Genomic DNA, 13,562 nt, shown 5'->3' on the forward strand with positions numbered 1-13,562 from the left:
GAGTGTTTGGTTGCTAATGCAGAAATAGATATAGTGGACATAATAGAAACATGGTGGGACAGTGAGAACCAGTGGGACACTGTTATCCCTGGAAATAAACTCTATAGAAAGGACAGGGAGGGATGCCTTGAAGGAGGAGTACCACTGTATATTAAAGAAAGGGTAGAATCTAACGAGGTAGAAAACATAGGTGGACCGGAGTCCTCCACAGAAATCCTGTGGGTGACAATACAAGGCCTGAAAGGAAATGTGCTGCTGGGGACGTGCCATCGCCCTCTGGATCAAAACTCTGACAGTGAACGGGAGTTGCAGGAGGAAATCAGGGAGGCATCAAGGAGAGGTAGGGCTGTAATAATGGGTGACTTCAATTACCCACACATAGATTGGGTAAATTCACAGTCAGGTAATGATAGAGAGGTCAAATTTCTAGATACGCTGAATGACTATGCCCTAGAAGAACCAGAGAGAAGGCAACCTTGGACTTAATCCTGAGTGGCATCCAGGACATGGTGCGGGATGTCAGTGTCATCAACCCTTTAGGGAACAGTGACCATAGTGCAATCAAATTCAGCATACATGTGGGGAGAGAATTACCAAAGAAGTCTAACACAGACACATTGAATTTCAGAAGAGGAAAGTTCTCCAAAATGAGGAGTATGTTGAAAAGAAAGCTGAAAGGGAAAATCAGGAGAGTCACTTCGCTCCATAATGCATGGAGTTTACTCAAAACCACAATACTAGAAGCCCAGTTAGATTGTATAACAAAAAAGAGGAAAGGTACCACTAAGTCCAGGAGGATGCCAGCATGGCTAACAGGTACCGTCAAGGAAGCCATAAAAGGGAAGAAGACTTCCTTCCGAAATTGGAAGGCCTGCCCAAATGAGGAGAACAGAAAGGATCACAAACTCTGACAAAAGAAATGCGAGGTGACCATAAGGGAGGCAAAAGGAGAGTTTGAGGAACATTTAGCTAAAAGCATCAAGGGAAACAACAAAAACTTCTTTAAATACATCAGATGCAGGAAACCTGCCAGGGAGGTGGTTGGACCATTAGACAATGAGGGAGTGAAAGGGATTATTAAGGAGGATATGGAGGTCACAGAGAAGCTCAATGAGTTATTTGTGTCTGTCTTCACAGCAGAGGATACTGAGCACATACCTTTTCCTGAACCAGGCTTTTGGGGGATGGAGGATAAAGAACTGAGTCAGATAGAAGTGACAGGAGTTGATGTTCTAAACTGTCTTTAAAAACTGAAAACTAACAAATTGCAAGGGCCGGATATCATCCAGTAACACCAATTTCCAAAAAGGGATCCAGAGGTGATCCGGGAAATTACAGGCCAGTTAGCTTTACGTCTGTTCCAGGCAAATTAATGGAAAGCATCCTCGAGGATAAAATTTTAAAGCACATAGAAGAACAGGCCCTGCTGGGAGAGAACCAGCATGGCTTTTGCAAAGGTAAATCTTGCCTCACAAACCTTTTTGAGTTCTTTGAGAGTGTCAACGAGTGTGTGGATCAAGGTGATCCAGTTGACATAGTATACCTGGACTTCCCAAAAGCTTTTGACAAAGTTCCTCATCAAAGACTCCTGAGGAAACTTAGCAGTCATGGATTAAGGGGCAAATACATATGTGGATTGCTAACTGATTGAAGGACAGGAAAGAGAGGGTAGGTATAAATGGAGAGTTTTCACAATGGAGAGAAGTCAGAAGTGGGGTCCCCCATGGAGCTGTACTGGGACCAGTGCTTTATAATTTATTCATAAATGATCTAGAAGCAGGGTAAGCAGCGAGGTGGCCAGATTTGCAGATGATACCAAACTCTTTCAGGTACTGAAATCCAAAACAGATTGTGAGGAGCCCCAAAAGAATCAGTCCAAACTGGGTGAGTGGGCGACAAAGTGGCAAATGCGGTTCAATGTTGGCAAGTGTAAAGAAATGCACATTGGGATGAAAAAACCCAACTTCAAGTATACGCTGATGGGATCTGAGCTGTCGGTGAATGACCAAGAGAGGGATCTTGGGGTTGTGGTGGACAGCTCATTAAAAATGTTGACTCAATGCGTGGGAGCTTTGAAAAAGACCAATTCCATGCTCGGGATCATTAGGAAGGAGTTTGAAAATAAAACTGTTAATATTATAATGCCGTTATACAAAACGATGGTTCGGCCACACCTGGAGTACTGCATACAATTCTGGTCACCACGTCTAAAAAAAGACATTGTAGAACTGGGAAAGGTGTAGAAGAGGGCAACCAAGATGATCAGGGGCCTAGAGCACCTTTCTTATGAGGGTTTGTGACCTGGGGCTTTTTAGTTTAGAAAAAAGACGACTGCGGGGAGAAATGATAGAGGTCTATAAAATCATACATGGAGTGGAGAAAGTGGATGGAGAGAAATTCTTCTCCCTCTCCCATAACACTAGAACCAGGGGTCATCCCATGAAATTGATTGGCAGGAAATCTAGGACCAACAAACGGAAGTACTTTTACACACAACGCATAATCAGCTTGTGGGATTCTCTGCCACAAGATGTGGTGACAGCCAACAACCTGGATGGCTTTAAGAGGGCTTTGGATAACTTCCTGGAGGAGAGGTCTATCATCAGCTACTAGTTAGAGAGCTAGAGGCCATCTCCAGCCTCCAAAGCAGGATGCCTCTGAGTACCAGTTGCAGGGGAGTAACAGCAGGAGAGAGGGCATGCCCTCAGCTCCTGCCTGTAGGGTTCCAGCGGCATCTGATAGGCCACTGTGCGAAACAGGATGCTGGACTAGATGGGCCTTGGGCCTGATCCAGCAGGGCTGTTCTTATGGCCGGTCCAGGGGCGTAACGATAGGGGGGCATGTGCCCTGGGCGCCACTTGGCAGGGGGTACCAAAAAGTGCCCCCGCTGATCCCCTTCCTTTCCCGATTTTTTTTTTTTTTTTGCAAAAAAAAAAAATTTGTAAAAAAAATTGAGTCTTGGTCAGCGGCGGCGCCCCCCCCCCCCCCTCGGCACAGGCACAACTTGCCAGTCACTTGCCGGGCGGGGCGGGCGCCCTCCCACCATTGGCTCCTGGCTGATGACTCCTGCTTCTGTAAAAACCCCAAATGTTGCTCCCTCGATGAGATTCTCCTCCAACCCATCCCCCTCTGAATGGGGGTGGGAAGCGGCGGCTTCCGTGGCGCAGGGGTCGTGTCCTCTGCTACGTTTCCTGAGCAACAAGGAATCTCTTTCTCTAGAAAAGCAGGCGCCGCACTAATGCGACTACTACTACTACTCTTCGGCTTGCCTCCACCTCCTCTAGCCTAAGGCGTCAATGCAGCGGCGCGCCAGACTTCCTCTCTCTCTTGCTGCTTCCCTATCGCTAGGCGGGATGGCGGTAACCACGTGGTACTTTCTGGCGGTGACCGTGACTTGAAGCCGAGCCTTGCTCCTCTCCGTGCTCTTCTCCTTGGTATGGTAACGGCCCAGCTCAGGTGAGTGAGCAGACGATGCACGAGAGAGCAGCAACTCCTGTGCGCTTTTGACTCCCCTGGGAAGCCTTCCCCATCCCCTCTCTGTGAAGCTGCGGTCCTCCTAGGCATGATCGAGCGGGAGTCACTAAGACTTCTTCTTTTTTTTTCCCTGCCTAGAAGAGCATAAAATTGCGCCGTGGGTGCAGCCTTTCCCGCGCAATCAGCCTGTAGCAATGGTAGAGTAGAGATTTTTCCCATCGTTTCCTAGGATTTGCTCGCTCCTTTCATTAGTTGTTTTATTTTTCTTTGCAATGCCGCAGTAAATTTGTTAAACTTTAGGGCTTCTCAAGGGCAGCTCTGGGGTGGGGGACAAGAGGGCAATGCTTGCCCCGCCACTGGAGGGGGGGCCCACGCAGGCTAAGAGCCCCCTCGGATTAGGTAAGGTGCTTCCACGTCTCTTTGCTTCCACACGTCGCATTCAGGTGAGAAATGGGTCCCCCCCCCTCCCCACCTCTCCTTCAGATGCCCGGTGTGATCAAACTCTGCCTCATGGACTCCCTGCCTCCCAGGCACAGAAACTCCCAGCGCTCCAGTCTCTCCCTCTCCCCTTCTTTGCCCGAGATATGAGCAAGTTCTCTATACAAACTGCATTTCCCCAAAGAAAAGGTATTTTGCAACTTTGGTCTGGTTGCACCCGCTTTCTCCGCGCTCTCTCAGCGTCCCCAGGGGGGGGAAACCCCAACACCGGTGTGTGGCTTGTGTTCCTTGCTGCCTGTCAAGCCAAGCCAACTGTGAAATATCTAAGGGGTACTGCTGGTTCCCCTTTTAAACGAAGGAGAGGGGATGGGGTGGTGTTGGTGGAAAAACGGAGTGTCCAAGGGGAGTCTCAACATTCAACAGATGGATATTGAGTTGGGATGGAGAGAAGTTGCCCTGATGTAAGGCAATACATTTTGCCTGCATCCCAAAACCCTCTTCTTTGCATTGAATTTTTAAAAATACATATAGAAAATTGGGGCTGGTGCTTGTACTTTTGGAGTTTCACGGCCGCCTTGAGTTAAGAAATGTTCTGTTAACCTGAACTCTCTCACTCCCAGGCTGTATCCATAACATAATGCTAATGAAGAGTAATAAGCAGATCAGAGAGATTATGTTCATGACAAGTAGCTTTGCTGTAAGCAATATGTTTAATAAATCATAATGCCAGTAAATTCCCAAAATGTTTGTAGTGTTTCTGTTTCTCTTTTTTAAAAATGTGCAATATGGATCCACTGACAAGTGACACTGAGAAACCAGGGACATAATTCATGGGGAAGTTCTCCTGCACAACCCCTATGGAAATGAGGGATTAAGAACTTCCTGCTGGATCATGTCCCAAAGTCTTAGCCTTACCTGCTGCATCTCACAGGTACTGAATGCTCATATGCACGTGATGTCTGGGTTCCCTCATAGTGGGGAGGAGTAGATCCTTGCCAAAAATATAGGGCAAGTGTTGCATGGTCAACATGGAGCTGTATTAATCAGAAGAGAGAGTTTTGCAAAGCCACAATGCAGGGGTTGTTCCTTGGACAGGGTGTGTGTGAGAGAGAGAGTTGTCTGTCTTGTTTAGTTCTATTTGCAATATCCATTCTGCGGTTGTGTGTAGAGTTGGGGAGAGTTAACTGCGTGGTGTAGGAGAGAGCTTTGTTTTATGTGACTCTGGAGTTCATATGGATGTATTTTGTGTGAAGGTGTGGATTTATGGACCTGTCCGAGTGCTGCGGAGCTGCGGTTTACATGCAGTAAGGACGATTTCTGAAACATGTGTGTCAGTCAGAAGTATGTGGGTGGGGGGGGCAATTTCAGTGCTTGCCCTAGGCGCCGTTTTCCCTAGTTACGCCTCTGGGCCAGTCAGTTCAGTTTCAGGTTTATTCCATGTCTTGATGATTTTACTAATTGCAATAGACATTGCATGGCGAGAAAGTTCTACTCTCTTCATTTTTCAAATACTTTATATTGTTCTTGCACAATGGTGATTGGCCTTTCATTTCCGGCTGGATTTTTGCTGCCTTTGCTCCCAGCTACGTTGACATGTTGGCAGACTTCACCAATTTCTCCATTTACCCCTTCTATCTATGCAAGTTCCATTTGTAGTTCTAAAGAGATTCTAAAGAGGTAATGGTTGGTCTAAGTGCTGAGATGTTTTTGTCCCAGAAGCTGCTGAGTAACGTGTTGGGTTACTGCCACATTGCCCAGCCATGCCTGCAGGTGGCAACAACAAGGTGCAGGCAGTGAGATTGTGCTTCTGTACCCCACTACAGTAGTGGTGATGGGCTATTGCTCCTGCACCATCCCACCCCTTTCATAGTGTTTATATTTGTATGTGTGTGAACATTTTCCTTGCCTTTCTGCATATGTATCAGAGCAAATGCAACTCCTGTAGCAACTCTTCTGATTTTAAAATTATTTAATTACTTAATTATTACTTAGATAAATTATTAGAATTACTTATGATTTTTTGGGGTAAATATTTCCAAGGCAGCTGCAAAGTACTTTCTCTACTCTAATCCCCCACTGATCAGTAAGAGAGAGAAAAACACAGAAGGATGTAAATCCCTTAGGTAAATAAACATTAAAAGATCTCAGGTAATCTCTTTATAAGATACTGCTTGTTATGTAAATAAATAGAAGAAGGGTGTTAATCCCTTAGGTAAATAAGCATCATTTTTGTTGTCCTTTTCTGTACCTTTTCCAGTTCTACAATGTCCTTCTTAAGATACAGTGATCAAAACTGTACACAATACTCCAAACCTGGGCAATGTTGGGTTTCCTGAGACAGCAACTAAGGGCAGACCAAATCAGAGAGAGAGGAGATACTGGCCCCTGATGACAGTCCACCCCCACATCATGGAAGCCAGAGCCAGCCACTCTCTTGGAGATGTCACTGAAAACAGCAGGTGCCCCTGGTGGGGTTCTGATTCTCTCCTAGATCCCCCTCCATTGCCTCTGGTTGCATAGGAGCAGAGAAAACTCTGAGCCAGAGGTGAAATCCAGCTCTGAAGATGCATGGCATGACTGGCTGCTTTGGGCCTCTCTCCAAATGTGTCTATTCATGAGGAGGTGTTACTAGCAATGCTTTTCTGTCGGCTCTCAGGAGCCCCACCCCCCACTTGTGTTTGAGTCTCCAGGCTTGGAGATCTCACTCTTAACATGGTCAGGAGCCGCACAGCATTGTGAGCTCTACATTTGTGGCACAAGGGGACAGATAACCCCATCCAGAACAGGCAGAGCTAAACCATCTCTTGGATCCCAACCACCTACAGACAGTACTTCTGTCTTGTTTGGATTCAACTTCAGCCTGTTATCCCTCATCCAGCCCAATATCACCTCTAGGAAAGCACTTACGGGGGTCATGCCATTTCCTGATGAAGTTGGTATGAAGAAAGAGATCTGGGTGTCATCAGCATATTATTTTATTTATTTTTATTTATTTAACACATTTGTTTAACACATTTATTTAACACATTTAACACATTATTTAACACATTAGAGCCCCTGGTGGCGCAGTGGTAAAACTGCTGCCCTGTAACCAGAAGGTTACAAGTTCGATCCTGACCAGGGGCTCAAGGTTGACTCAGCCTTCCATCCTTCCGAGGTCGGTAAAATGAGTACCCAGAATGTTGGGGGCAATATGCTAAATCATTGTAAACCGCTTAGAGAGCTCTGGCTATAAAGTGGTATATAAATGTAGGTGCTATTGCTATTGCTATTGTATACCACCCCAAACTCAAGTCTCTGGGTGTTTTAAAACAAAACAATAACAACAAATAAAAAGGTTAAAACATAAGAATTTAAAATTCAAAACATTAAAACTATTAAAAACACAATTAAAACAATATCTAATTAAAAGCCTGTGTGAACAAATGCATCTTGACAGCCTTTTTTAAAGTTGTAAGAAATGGGGGGGGCCCCTCTTATTTCAGTAGGAAGTGAGGCGGGTCTCAAAATCCATGATATCCACTTTGGCTGGGTTTGCAGGGAGAGTGGGCTAAGCCCGCTCTCCCCGCAGACGAGCAGGGTGGGAGCAATCACACAATTCCCAGCTCTTGTGATGGAGCCGGTGGGAGCTGGAGAGTTCGGGGGCCACGCGGCCCCCGGAAATTCCAGTGTGCCCTGCGCCAGCACAGAGGGCATACTGGAGAGACCCCTGGAGCCGAGAGGTGACTTTTTGCCTCCCCTCCGGGGGTCTCCTCATGAGTAGCCATGGCACAAATTGGGCTAGGCTCCCCTAGCCTGATTTTGGCTGATCGTCAGAATAGCCTCCATGTGTTCCAAAGCTTCGTGGCAGCAATGGAGAAGGCCATTGTCACTGTCACTGAGTAGCCACCAGACGAGCTGGTAGTAACTGCAGACAAACCTCTCCAGGTTCATAGCAAAGAAGGCATTATCTTAAATACTCAGGGGCCAAGCTGTTTAGGGCTTCATAGGTCAGAACGAAAGCCTTGTATTTTGCCCAGAAACTTACCAGCAGCCAGCGCAGATCTTTTAAGATAGGAGTGATATGATCTTTCCGAGATGATCCAGAGACCAATCTGGCCGCCGCATTCTGGACCATCTTCAGTTTCTGGACTACATACAAAGACAGCCCCACATAGAGCGCACTGCAGTAATCAAGTCTGGAGGTGACCAGACCTCCATATATCAATGCTATATTGATAGCATCCCAGACCAAACTTCCTCATAATCTCTCCCAACAGTTTCATGTAGATGTTAAAAAGCATTAGACACCGTATGGAGCCTTGTGGAACCCCACACTTTAGCTCTCACTTTTCAGAGCAACCGTCTCCAAGTGACACCATCTGGAATCTGCCAGAGAGGTAGGAAAAGAACCACTGTAAAACAGTGCCACCCACCTCCTTCAAGCGACCTGGCAGGATACTATGGCCAATGGTATCGAAAGCTGACAAGAGATCCAGGGGTGTATCTAGGGTAGGGCAGGCAGGGCACGTGCCCTGGGCGCCACTTGAAGGGGGCGCCATTTTGTAAAATGAAAAAAAAAATTAAAAGGCTGCCAGAAACAAAATGACCACCGTGCATGCTCAAATGGCGTCTGTGAGGCCCTATGTCATACCAGGCCTTGCAGAGGCCATTTGTGCATGCGCAGTGGCCATTTAAAAATGGCCACCGCATATGCTCAAATGGTCCCTGTGAGGCCCTAGAGGCCATCGGGGGGAGACCTTTGCAGACACCCCCCCCCACAGCCTTTAGGAAGCCCCCCAAAGGGGCTACAGGTAAAAAAAGAATTTTAAGTAATATAATATAAGACACTGTACACATATTCAGATTGGCACTATGTACAGAGAGTCAGGGCTTGTGAATACTGAGCTGACGCTTAAGAGCTAGGATTGTATTCATTTGCTCTTACTTTGCTTCTTGTGATAAGTGAGTTAAATGTGATGTCTTGCTAATATGGCTATTAATGGTGAGTTTGTCTTTGAATCAGTGTGAAACCCTTAGTATGAAGGCCCACTGGGAGTTTCTTGCTCTCTTTCTCTCATTATAACTGTCTTTCTGAAATACTAGAATATATTCCAAGCAGTGACACAGTTTACTCTACATATCCTTTCATTATTTTCAGAGTATCTGGGAAAAGTCAAATTCTCCATTGATTTTTAAAACTTATGTAATGGTGATGTTACAATGCATAGTAGAGAATTAGACAGGCACTTCTGTTTAGTTTCCCAAGTACACCTCCACTTGGTATTTGGGTATTTCATGAGCCCCAGCATACTGAAATTTGTAGTTTTCCAGCATTTTTTGGTCTGGCTACATCCACTGCTAAATGGTTTTTGAAATATTAATAGATTAACGAGCATGACTTGTATTTTTCAGCTGATATTATGGTAAAGTTATCTGAAAGATGAGTGTCAGATGTTTGGACAGGGGGTGCAATTTCAGTGTTTGCCCTAGGCGCTATTTTCCCTAGATACACCTCTGGAGAGATCCAATAGGACCAGCAAGTCACACTCCCTCTGTCGATCACCCATTGGAGATCATCCATCAGGTCTACAAAGGCAGTCTCAAACCCATAGCCCACCCAAAAGCCAGTCTGGAAAGAATCTAAATAATCTGTGTCATCCAAAACTGCCTGGAGCTGAGAAGTAACCACTTGCTCTATCACCTTGCCCAACCAAGGAAGATTAGAGACAGGTCTGTAATTAGTTAACTCTGAGGAATCCAATGCAAGTTTCTTCAAATACGGTCTAATAATAACCTCCTTAAGACAAGGAGGCATCCTGCTCACCCTCAGAGAAGCATTTATAATATTTACCAGACTCTCTCTGATAATTTGACTGCCAGATGAAATTAGCCAAGTTGGGCAATGGTCAAGAAACAGGTGGTGGGGCGTATAGTCCAAAGGATGTGGATATTCATAGCCTTTTCCTTGTGGATATTCATGCAAATGAGTTTAGTCTATAAAATTCCCCACATTAATGATCTGGTTTGCTAGTATTACCATCAGAAAGCTATTTTACTAATTCCCCAATGAGATTGTGTATGCCAATTGTTCTTTAATCAAAGTTGAAAATATGACATTAGAAGCTTGGTGTCCTCATTTGTATCATGCTCACATCCATGCCCAGGTTAGCCCTACCTGCAAAGGTGAATCCAAATAAGAGTGAGGTATTTATTGTGTGGGATTGGAACTCAGGAGACAATTTTGATCTGCCTGCCCTCCCCCAGAAGGAACAGGTACAGAGTCTGGGAGTGCTTCTGAATCCAAACCTCTCTCCAGTGACTCAGGCTGAGGCAGTGGCCAGAGATGCTTTTGATCAGCTTCAGCTGATATGCCAGCTGCATCTGTCGGGGTTTTTTTTAGATAAATGACCTCATAACAGTAGTGCATATGCTGATAAGCCCCAGATTTGATTACTATAATGTGCTCTATTTGGGGCTGCCTCTGTATGTAGTCTCTGGGTCATCTTGAAGAGACCAAATTACACCTATATTAAAAGGATGACATTGGCTACCAATATGTTTCTGGGCAAAATACAAAATTCTGGTTATAACCTATAAAGCCCTAAACAGCTTAGGCCCAGGGTATTAAAGAGAACACCTTCTCCATTATGAGTCCTGCTGCCTACTGAGATAATGTAGGGAAGGCTGTCTGCAGTTGCCAGCAGCTCGTCTGGTGGCTACTCAGGGACAGGCCTTCTCCATTGCTGCCCGGAAGCTTTGGAATGCACTCTCTGCTGAAATAAAAGCCTCCCCATCTCTGTCAGCATTAAAAAGGGCTGCTAAGACACATTTCTTCATCTAGGCTTTTATTTAGACTTATTTAGTCCATCACTGTTTTAAAATTGCTTTAATGTTTTAATTTGTGTTGTTTTATTGTAAACCGCCCAGAGACATGAGTTTTGGGATACACACACACCATATTTTCCAACAGAAATGCTGCATTGAGGGGGAAAGGCTGGAAATTTAAAAAAATGCACATCAAAAACTCCTCATCGGCATAAACGCTGCTGCTAAACCAAGCCAAGTTCCAGTAAATCAAATAAATATGGCTATTTGCACTAGGGCGCAACTTCTAAAAGTGCCATGCTGCAGGACCAACCTGGCCACCCACGCCTGAGCAAAACCCTCTTCGGGGGAGAGAGCAAGGGGCCAAAATGCCGCCACTCGGAGCCCAAACAATCATGGGAAATGAAAAGGTTGGGGGGAGCCAGCAAGCCCAGGGCCAGGAAGTCCCTACTGTGCTGCCACTGAGCCTCCTGATGCCCTTTTTTTCCTCTTGTAAGTGGTGCATGGGCATAAATGCTTTAGGTTAGGAACATAGGAACATAGGAAACTGCCATATACTGAGTCAGACCACTGGTCTATCTAGCTCAGTATTGTCTTCACAGACTGGTAGAGGCTTCTCCAAGGTTGCAGGCAGGAATCTCTCTCAGCCCTATCTTGGTGATGCCAGGGAGGGAACTTGGAACCTTCTGGTCTTCCCAGAGTGGCTTCATCCCCTGAAGGGAATATCTTGCAGTGCTCACACATCAAGTCTCCCATTCAGATGCAACCAGGACAGACTCTGCTTAGCTATGGGAACAAGTCATGCTACCACAAGACCAGCTCTCCTCCCTCAAAAAAAAAAAGTTGTGGGATACTATCCAAGAGTCTAAGTGGTCAGGCATACCCAATAGGATTTTCCATTAACTATTTTCCCTTTGAACAGTACACACATACACACATACACCCATGCCATTTCACAATCTGCTTTTCAAAGTTCCTTCAGTTCAAGGAATACAAGGATAATGTCCTCTTGGCATGTGGAACCTAGTTGCACACTTCCCTGAATCACAACCAATATTTAGTTTAAAAGGTTGACAAAATTTAACCTATCACTTCCCTGTTTTTGTGGTTAGAATTTAACCCTTCCCACAATTTAGAATCTCTCCTATTTTTCTACATGCTCTGAAATATTCAGTGAATTTTGGACTTGTTGATTTATTATTGTGCAGAACAGTGGCTGACACAATAAGAAAAATTACCCAAAGTTGTTCCATTGGAATTAAAAGGACAAGTTAGGCATTGCACTTCAATGAGACTACTCTCTACTTCAATGAGATTACTTGGTATAATTTTCCTCATCATGTCTGCCATTATTTACTGTTTTCAGCATTTCTTGCAATGGACTGGGCAATTCAGTAGACTTTTCTCTTTCTCAGACATGCTTGGGAATATTGTCTGATATAAAACCCCAGGTTTGTTTGTTTCCCCCCATTGGAAGATTTTCTTTCTTTTATATTAAGGGCAGCAACCAGTCTAAGTTAATCATGACTAAGTCCCATTGAAAATACTGGGACTTCAGTTAGTCATGCCTAACTTTTCTCATCAATTTCGATTGTTCTCAGTAACAACTCATCCTAACTAGCCCAGGAGAAGGCACCAAATGAGGTGCAGCTGCTAGTTCTGCCACTCTCTCCCTTTCCACCTCAGCTTTGAGAATGATGCTGCCTACAGGCTGGCTATTCATCAGGTAGAGTGGGGCAGGCTGGTTATTCATTGACTCATTACAGTGGGAAAAGGTACTTTGCAGCTGAGAAGCTGGTGAGAGGAGAGAGAGTTTTACTACTTTCCTGCTAACCTGCTAACTTTCCTGCTATACCCCTGCTAACTTGGCAAAGAGGCACCTTTTAATGTGGTGATTCTCTTTATTTAGCAGGGGGAAAGTAACTGGCCCTATCCACCCCCAGCACAGTACCTCCGGTGACCATTGCTGGTGTCTGTCTTATGTTCTTTTTAGATTGTGAGCCCTTTGGGGACAGGGAGCCATTTTGTTTATCTTATTTATTTGTTATTTCTCTGTGTGAACCGCCCTGAGCCATTTTTGGAAGGGTGGTATAGAAATCGAATGAATGAATAAATGAATGAATGAATGAATAAAACTTTCTAGTCATGTGCACCGGACCGCGGAGCTGCGGTTCGGTGCTGGGGTGGGGGGTTCCATTAAGGGCGGGGGGGCTTTACTTACCCCTCCCGCCCTTTCCCGCGTTGGCGCCGTAAATATTGTAAGAAATCCGGGCGGCAGGATCCCTCGCCGCCCGCTTCTATTCCCAATTATGGCTCTGCTCCTCGGAATTTTAAACATCGGGGGGCGGCAGGGTGCTTCCCTGCTGCCCCCTCGAAGCCCCCTGCTGCCGCTGAAGCCCCTTTAAATCTCGCCCGGACCGGAGATTCCGGTGGAGAAACCGCGCTCGGGCGGGCGGCAGCGAGACGTCCGTCCGCCCGCCCACTCCCTGCCTTGCCGAGTGCAAAGTGCAGGGAGCCTTCTGCGCACGCAGAAGTAAAGCCCCCCCCCGCCCTTAATGGAACCCCCCCCACCCTAACCCTCCCAAACCAAAACCACCCCTTCTCCAGACCGGTTCGGAGGCCAGTAGAATGGCCTCCGAACTGATCCATACACACCCCTAAAACTTTCCCTATCAGCCACTTTCTCCTTAAAACCCATTTCTCCCCTGGCCAGTTTAACTCTTCTGGGTTCCAACCCTCTGTGTATGAAGTAAATACGTGCCTGCAGCCCTGAGGTGAGGGAACAGCAGGATGGTGTTTTGGGCAGGGACACACAACGCAGCAACAGGTTCAGACTGGCCCAC

The sequence above is a fragment of the Hemicordylus capensis genome, chromosome 1, assembly GCF_027244095.1.
Source record: "Hemicordylus capensis ecotype Gifberg chromosome 1, rHemCap1.1.pri, whole genome shotgun sequence".
Lineage (NCBI taxonomy): Eukaryota > Metazoa > Chordata > Lepidosauria > Squamata > Cordylidae > Hemicordylus > Hemicordylus capensis.